We start from the raw sequence: 7,878 nt of genomic DNA, 5'->3' as shown, positions 1-7,878 counted from the left end.
CTAACAGGTTGAGTACTGCATGTTTTCCAAAAGCAGTTTCCACACAAGCTGAGACCTGGCTATATTTTAACATTTCTGAATTCCAGTTCTCCGACTGCATTAAAAATCCATTAAGATGGTTGAAAGGAACTGAATTCTAGATTTATGGATCCAAAAGGGGCCTTCAAAGGTCCCTTATAACCCTTCTTAGGTAACACCATGCCTTGATCTTCTCCATTTGAGCATCTACTTCTCCAAAAGTAAATATCCTGGATAATCTATCCTTTCTTCATATTGACTGACCACAAAATTGTTGTATTCAGAGGCTTAAATTTCAATGAAAAGGGAAGTACTGAATGGTAAATGGCTCTCCAGTTGTAGAAACGGGCCCCCTCCTTATCCTGTGTTAGCTGGGTGGTCCTAGAGAGACCGTGAATCCCTAAATACCCCTAGATTCCTTTCCTTCAAAACTTACTCCCCTAAATATCCAATGAACTACCCCCATTTTCCCAGTGAACAGCCAGACTCTACTTATATTTTACAATGATCCTCTGGAGGAATTTCTGCGTTCTTGGCTGCCCATCAGTCATTTCACTTATAGGGCATCAAGCTAGTCCCATCTGTTCCCCACTTAGTACTGAAGAAGCTGTGGTCTTTTGGGGTTAACTTCCCAGCACTCTGTTCAGAGACTGTGTCAATGGTGTTTACAAGTTTTCCTCCCACCTACTTTGTGGGACCCACACTTGCAATGAACCCAGGTTGCTGGACCTTGATGACCTTTGGGTTTCAGTTATGGGGGCCTCTTTTGAAATAACAGCAACGCTGCCAAAAAAAAAAAAAAGAAAGGAGCAGCTTTTTAGGCAATACTCTTCATTTAGTCAGGACTCACCCTCACTGGAAAAGAACTTTCTAGAGACTCCACATGAAGGTAAAAGTTAATCTTCTAAGTTGTCAGTCTAAGCTTTTTGTTCTTTAATAAGGACTATTACCCATGGCCAATGGCACTGAAATTCATTCCCCTCTCTCTCTCTCTTTTGTTCTTTCTTGTTTTCCTGGTCTTAAAAAAAAACACAGAAAACAAAACAAAACAAAACAAAAAAACAGCCACTTTCTTCTTTCTTCCCTGGACAGCAAGATGCCACTCATTGCTTTACTTCAGGACCTAACTCTCCATCTATCAGCTTCCTGTACATCCAAAAGCTAGGTAATGAACTGCCTTTCTTTTTGAGAAATTTCTAACATCAGCTGGTTAATATCTACAGACTTCTGTGTCCTGCCCCCACCCCCTGACACAACCCTGGTATCTAAAGCATATCAGATAAAAGACTTTCTATTCCTTGATATCCAAATTGGGAACATGAGCCTCAGTTGAGATGTTGTTGCACAGTGCTGGGTTATAACTGTCACTGTCACAATTTCAAGTCACCTGTCAAAATTCAGCTGCTCCAATTTCATGATGTTGCCCTGCAGAGGGCCAGAAACCAAGGGCAGACGGCTCAGCCTCTTAGAAAATGCTTGTAAAATGACCAGAGAATGAGAGATTTTAAAGTGTGTTTCAAATTTCTAAATAAAGGAAAATCTCCTGACACACATCAGGGACAGTTTATTGTCCCGGTGAACTAATAGCAGCTAGAGTACCATCTGTTGCAGTTTGATAGCAGGACTGTTTCTGCAACCTCTTGCATTTCCCATACTCAGTTTCTCCTCAGCTTCCCTCTGCAAATAAAAATTTCAGGGATTTCCAAAAGTCCAAGCCTGTCCAGAGAGCCCCACAAGCTTTTTATCTCCTATAGCATTTAGCATCTGTACCACTCATTGACTGCATAAAATACTTCAGGATACAGAGAAACCTTAAGATTATCCACCTCTATTCCCATCTGATGCTGGTATCTTTCCTGGTTCCCCACTCAGGGACCAACGACCCCTAGGCATGAGGAATTGACTCCTTCCTTAATTCTTTATTATGATTAATCTCTTTATTATAAAAACATATATACACAGTAGAAAATTAAGGGGGGAGAAAAGAGAGAGATACTAAAAATAAACTCTCCCCATAATCTCCACACTCAGAAAAAATTTGGTCACCAAACAGTATTAGAGTGTTATTCCATTATAATAATAAATTACTTATATAAATACGTATTATTGGGCTGTAATAAACATTTTTCTGACTAAATCTTTGTGTGTGGCCATGAATATGTTTTGAGATAGAGTCTTAGAAATAGAATTAATCAATCAAAATTTCAAGATGTCTAATAAGAGTAATCACAACAATACCATTAATATTAATGACAAATATTCCTAGAGCATACTGTCTGTCAGGTACTCTGTCACGTGCTTCACATTCACAACAATCTTAGATGGTAAATATTGTAGCACCCTCACTTTTAAAACGACGAAATTGAGGCTTGGAAACTTACTTGTGTTCTCTCAAAAGGTGTACCAGAAAAATGACAGATGAGGGATTCAAACCCAGGTCTATTTCTACAAACCATGCTCTTTCCATTACACAAAATAAAGGAGGATTCCCTCGCTGTGCTACAATGAGTAAATGACTAGTGTTTTTACTAAAGCAACTCAAGTTCAGTGAACCAAAGGATGCCATATTGGGAAAAGCCAAAAAGTCCTTAAATTCAGTCCTCATCTGATCTGTGAGTCATCCCCTCAACACTGTCTACAAGGATCACTTTATTTATCTACATTTAAAGACAGTAAACTCTCTTTCTAAATATTTCACCTTTGGACTACTCTAACAATTAGAAAATTCATTTTTATTCTGAACTGAAAATTATTTCCTTTTAGCCACCAACCACCAGTCTAGGTCTAGACCACAAGGCCACAAAGACATTATCCCTCCTCCCTGTGAGGTGACAGCCCTTTGCAAGTGTCATTCAATCCCCATGCCCTACTCAGGTCTTTTTCAAGCCCAGGATTTCTTTAACTTTTCTTCCTTAGACCACTGAGCATCCTCACCACTGGGAAAACTTCCGCTGACTATGTTCCAGGCTGTGTATTTTTTCAACAAGGCTGGGCACCAGCTGAGACACCAGAAGTGCCATCAAGTGTCGGCCACCAAGAATCTGTCTAGCATTATGTAAAGTCCATCGAGGACGTGCCTTGGAGGAACACTGTTGGCCTGTTGGGCATGGGCCAGTTCCTGGTGAAGACAGGCACCATCACCATCTTTGAGCACGCTCACAACATGCGGGTGATGAAGTTCAGCATGAGCCCGACTGTTGGGGTCACAACGGAGGCCAACAACTGGCTGACCTGCCCAAGCCAGTGGAGGGGCCGAAGAGGCCGGCCAAGCCGGTCCGCGTGCTACAACGCACCACTGAGGAATCGGGGGAGCACATTATCAGCGGGGTGGTGAGCAGCACCTGTGGGTCTGCCTGAAGGACCGGGAGAAGGACCACACCTGCATTCCCACCAAGAAATCCTAGCCGGTCGTGCAGTATCGCGAGACCGTCAGCGAGGAGTCTAACTTGCGGTGCCTGTCTGAGGCCCCCAATGAGCACGATCGGCTGTACACGAAAGCACGGCCCTTCCTCGACTCCTTGGCCAAGGACACCGACCAGAGGTGTCCGCCCGCCAGGAGCTCAAGTAACAGGCCTCAAACTGGCCAAGAAACATGAGTGAGACGTGACCGAGGTCCGAAGCCTGCGGTGCTTTGGGCCCTCAAGCACCCGCCCCATCACCTCCCCGACATCACCAAGGGCGCGCAGTACCTCAACGAGATGGGGACAGCGTGGCGGCTGGCCTTCAGGGGGCGCTTCGACATTCGACATTCGCTACTTCACGCTGCACGTGGATCCATTCGGAGCTTCCCCACGCCCGGCGCTGCCTCTACGCCGCGCTGACCTCCTGCCCCGGCCCGTGGAGCCCCTCCACCTGTGGAGATCCGATGGCCGCAACAGGGCTTGGTGGCATCGAGGGGGTCCTGCACAGGAAGCGGGGCCACGTCTTAGAGGAGCCCCAGGTGGCCGGCACCCCCTTGCTTGTCGTGAAGGCCCTTCGACAAGTCCTTTGGCTTCACGGCCGACTTGAGGGCTCACACGAGCGGCCAGGCCTTCCCCTTCCTGGCACCTCCAGACCCTGCTCGCAGACCCCTTCGACCACACCAGCCGCCCCAGCCAGGCTGTGGGGGACACGCGGAAGCACATAGTCCTGAAGGAAGGCATCCCAGCCCCAGACAACTTCCAGGACAGATTGGAAGCGGCATATTGCACAGCGCCTCCGCCGGGGCACGTCTCTGCGCAGCGCCCGCGTCCAGCCGGCGACCCACACAACCTCTAGCCTCTCGTTCTCCTCACGACGCCTCGCGAGACTGTCCAGACCCGAGATGCTCCGCCTGCCTGCCTTCTGGGGCCCACTTGGTGCCATCGCTCACGGAGGACGTTTGATGACGTTTCTTTTCATTATCTATTTAAAGGTTTCGGAGAAACAGAAATGCCTTCGCAGCACGTACTTATTTGGCAGGTGGAGGTGGGGGAGGGGAGGGGACACCCAACACTTTTTTTTTCATTTCTTCAGAGGGGAACGCAAATGTCCCCCCAAAAAATTTAAAATAAACACATGAAGAGGTTTATTTGGGTAAGTGGCCTCTTGTGGATTTTCTCCCAGAAAGGGGGGAAGGAACAAGTGGGTAGACATTCTCTTTGGACAGAAACTAGAAGGCAGGAAATCTTGTGCCATGTCACCATGAGCATCTTCAGCTGTATTAGTGTCGTTGGAATAAAATTCGATATGGTGGTGACAAAAAAAAATATCTGTCTATGGTTGAGAAATAAGTAAATAAGGAACATGGCATGATAAGTGAAACTACTGACATGTACAGAAGGTTCTAAGATAGCACAGAGAAGGGAGTGATTAACTCTGTGGGGATGGAGTCATTCATTCCTTCATTCCATAAACATTTCCTGAATACATACTCTGTGCTGTAATGAGCAAAAACCTGGATAAATACATTTTCCAGCAAAGAGAAAAAGAGACATTTCAGGAAGAGGAGATCATATGCATGTATAGATGCCTAAGAGATCATGGTGGGTTTGAAGAACTGTGCGGCGTTCCAAATTGGGGAGAATAAAATTTGCAGGAAAAAAGCAGCAGATGAGGCTGAAGTATGCAATAACTCATACTATGCATTGAGTGCAACACTTCATAATATGCATAAGTAAACAGCATAAGTAAATTTTGTGGAGGTACAAACCCCAGTGTTTGTGTATATTAGGTAAAGTCTGAAACTGCTAGTAGCCTGTGACCCTTTTGAGAAGGTGGGGCGGCAGTCAGAGGACACAGGGAATCACCTTACTCTCCCTCAGGCTGGAGGACCCTCAGCTGGTTGTGGCTTTTCCCCACCCAGCAGTCCATCATGGGACAGAACAGGTGTCATCAGATGTAGCATGCCTGCCTCTCCTAATACTTTCTCACCTTCCCTAGATTCCACTGGGAGAAGATTTCAATCACTTTTTTCCTGAAAGATTCATGTATGACCCAGAGGAGCGGAGGGTTAAGGGCAGAAACAGAAATTGTAGCTTTAAAAAAAAAAAAAAAAAAAAAGCTAATATTCTATTTATTTCTCAGAAGGGGAATAAGTCATCCATGTTTGGGGGCTTCTAGAAAGAATCTCCACGAAGGCGTCTTACCGTCCTAACCTTCCTCTGTCTCCTTATCTTCGAGTCTTCCCCTCTTCTATTTGGACCCCACTCTTCCCTATCTCCCCTTCCCCTTTCTATCACTCCCTATGATTCCTGCCAGGATGTGGAGTCCTGGTGCCAGCCAGTTGTTGAGTCTGGAATATTCTGCAACCTCTGGTTTCAGCTGGATGCCAGTGGAGGTTTTCTCTGATCCCCCTTCTGTAAAATTGTTCTATAGGGTACATTCTCCTGTGAAAGGACTTACGCTGAGGGTGCTTCACCTCCAAAGGGCCTGCCTCCAGATTGCCTTCTGACATTCCTTAAAGGCAAACAAACTTCCTCTGTGAAATAAGTAGTTACTTGCAAAGATTACCTTGTCTAGTCTATATAGGGAGCATATTCTCTTGTTAATATAGCTTTAACCCTGCTCCTTTTGAATTAGTAACACTAGACCTCTCTCCAGGCCTCGTTTTCATTAAGGCTTTCTACATTAACTGAAAAATCACTCTACTTGGGTCACCTGAGACAATGGAACTGTACTCAAATAGTTTCTTCTTCATTGTCAGGTTTCTTACTGATAAAAGTCTAGGAGGGGTGTGTGTGTGTGTTTGTTGAGTAGGGTAGGATGGGGTGTTCACTTTTTTCCAGCTGATATGTAAATGTTTATTTGAAATTTGAAAAATAATCACATTTCTCTATCTCCACTGAGGACAGAAAAACCAGAAAGAGGCTTGCATTGTCAAAAGAGATTCAGTAAAGCACTTAGCACCAGGAAATACACATGCAATACCTGGAGGCTATCATTATTCTTACAAAAGGTGCATCGCCTTAGGATCTCTATGTAGAACCTGTCTCCGCCTGGCTTAGCTGGGGTTTGTGGTTCCTCCTGGGAAAGGGGATTGAAGCCAGTTACCTCAGTGCAGCCCTGAACCTTAGATTCTAACGGGGGACACAGTTGCAGCTTTTTCTTTTTTTATCCAATCCAGGATTTTAATGTTTTCTTTTACTACCTAGATCACCTCGCCCCCCACCCCCATGCAACATTCTTTTCAAAGTATTGAAGCTAAGGCAGGAAGGACACACAGTTTATACCCTTTTGTTTCTAGATGAATTAATCATCTATTTCTGCAGTCATTGGTGGGAGCACCTCAAAGCAGCCCCATTCTCTGAGTCAGGACTACTGGTGCTTATAGTAACAAATGGAAACACAAGACTACACAGAGATGTCACTTGCCAGAGTGAAATAACTGGAAAAAATCCAGAACTGCTTCTTTAGGTCACTGTTCTTCCTGAATCACTGCTTGTTTTATTCCCTAAACAGTGGAGCTTAGTTTGTTTTTTAAAGTGAAGGAGTTTCCTTTAATCCAGCAATCCCACTTTGGGGGATTTGACAGAAATAAAATAATGGTGTGTGTAAAAATTGTTTAATGTTACAGTATTTATAGGGTCAAATTTTAAAAGTAAATTTTTCTTTCTTTCCCATTATTTTGCTGGTTACTATGGGCACATATTTATCCTTTTAGATTTGGAAAGGAAAGAATGTAGAATAGAACTTGATTTGTTTTAATTGTGAGGAGAGCAGGGGTGATCAGGGGGGTAAAAAAGCACTTCAAGATGACATTATGACCCAGTGGACTAGTTATTGTTTATTGTCTAACTTGGCTATTTATAACAGGCTAATATGTACCAGAACTGGCAGCATTAGGAAATATCTGATACCATGCAAGTCTTTGTTTTCCTTTGGACAAAAAAGAAGTTTCTTTGGTCAATAATTCAGAACCTCAGGAAAACAGTTTCAAAACCAAACTGTCATACTACCAGCTCCCAGCACACTTATGTTCCAAGTATATTCAGGTCAGGCTGTCAGAGGTTTATTGAGCAACTATTATGTGTCAGGCAGGTGCTAGTAAGATACGGGGCAATGAAAATGAACTACACATGGCTCAACTGTCAAGGTACTCAGTCTAATTGGGTGGAGATAGGGAGGGTGGCAGACACATAAATGAGGAGGATAATGCTGGTGGATGATGACTTTTGGTGCGATGTACTTTTATGGAGAGAAGAGCATCATTGGTCACTGGACCTGCGGAAATAAAGGCGTGGGGATGTACGGATGAGCCTGTGAACATTTGGTACTATCAGGGTAGGAAGTGCCAGATAATGGGAGACAGTTGATGCAACTGGGAAAACTAATTCTGCCCAGATAGCAGAAGACCTTACATGGTTTTGTGGAATCTGGAGGTATTTGGAGGTTTTTTTTTTC

General features: G+C 44.4%; 1 pseudogene; it reads left to right on the top strand.

Moving 5' to 3' along the window:
• Positions 1-901: 901 nt before the first annotated feature.
• On the top strand, positions 902-4,275 carry LOC132368072 (elongation factor 2-like; annotated as a pseudogene).
• The last annotated feature ends 3,603 nt before the right edge of the window (positions 4,276-7,878 follow it).

Source organism: Balaenoptera ricei, chromosome 6 (genome assembly GCF_028023285.1).
Source record: "Balaenoptera ricei isolate mBalRic1 chromosome 6, mBalRic1.hap2, whole genome shotgun sequence".
Taxonomy (NCBI): domain Eukaryota; kingdom Metazoa; phylum Chordata; class Mammalia; order Artiodactyla; family Balaenopteridae; genus Balaenoptera; species Balaenoptera ricei.
This window is presented reverse-complemented; position numbering and strand designations above follow the sequence as displayed.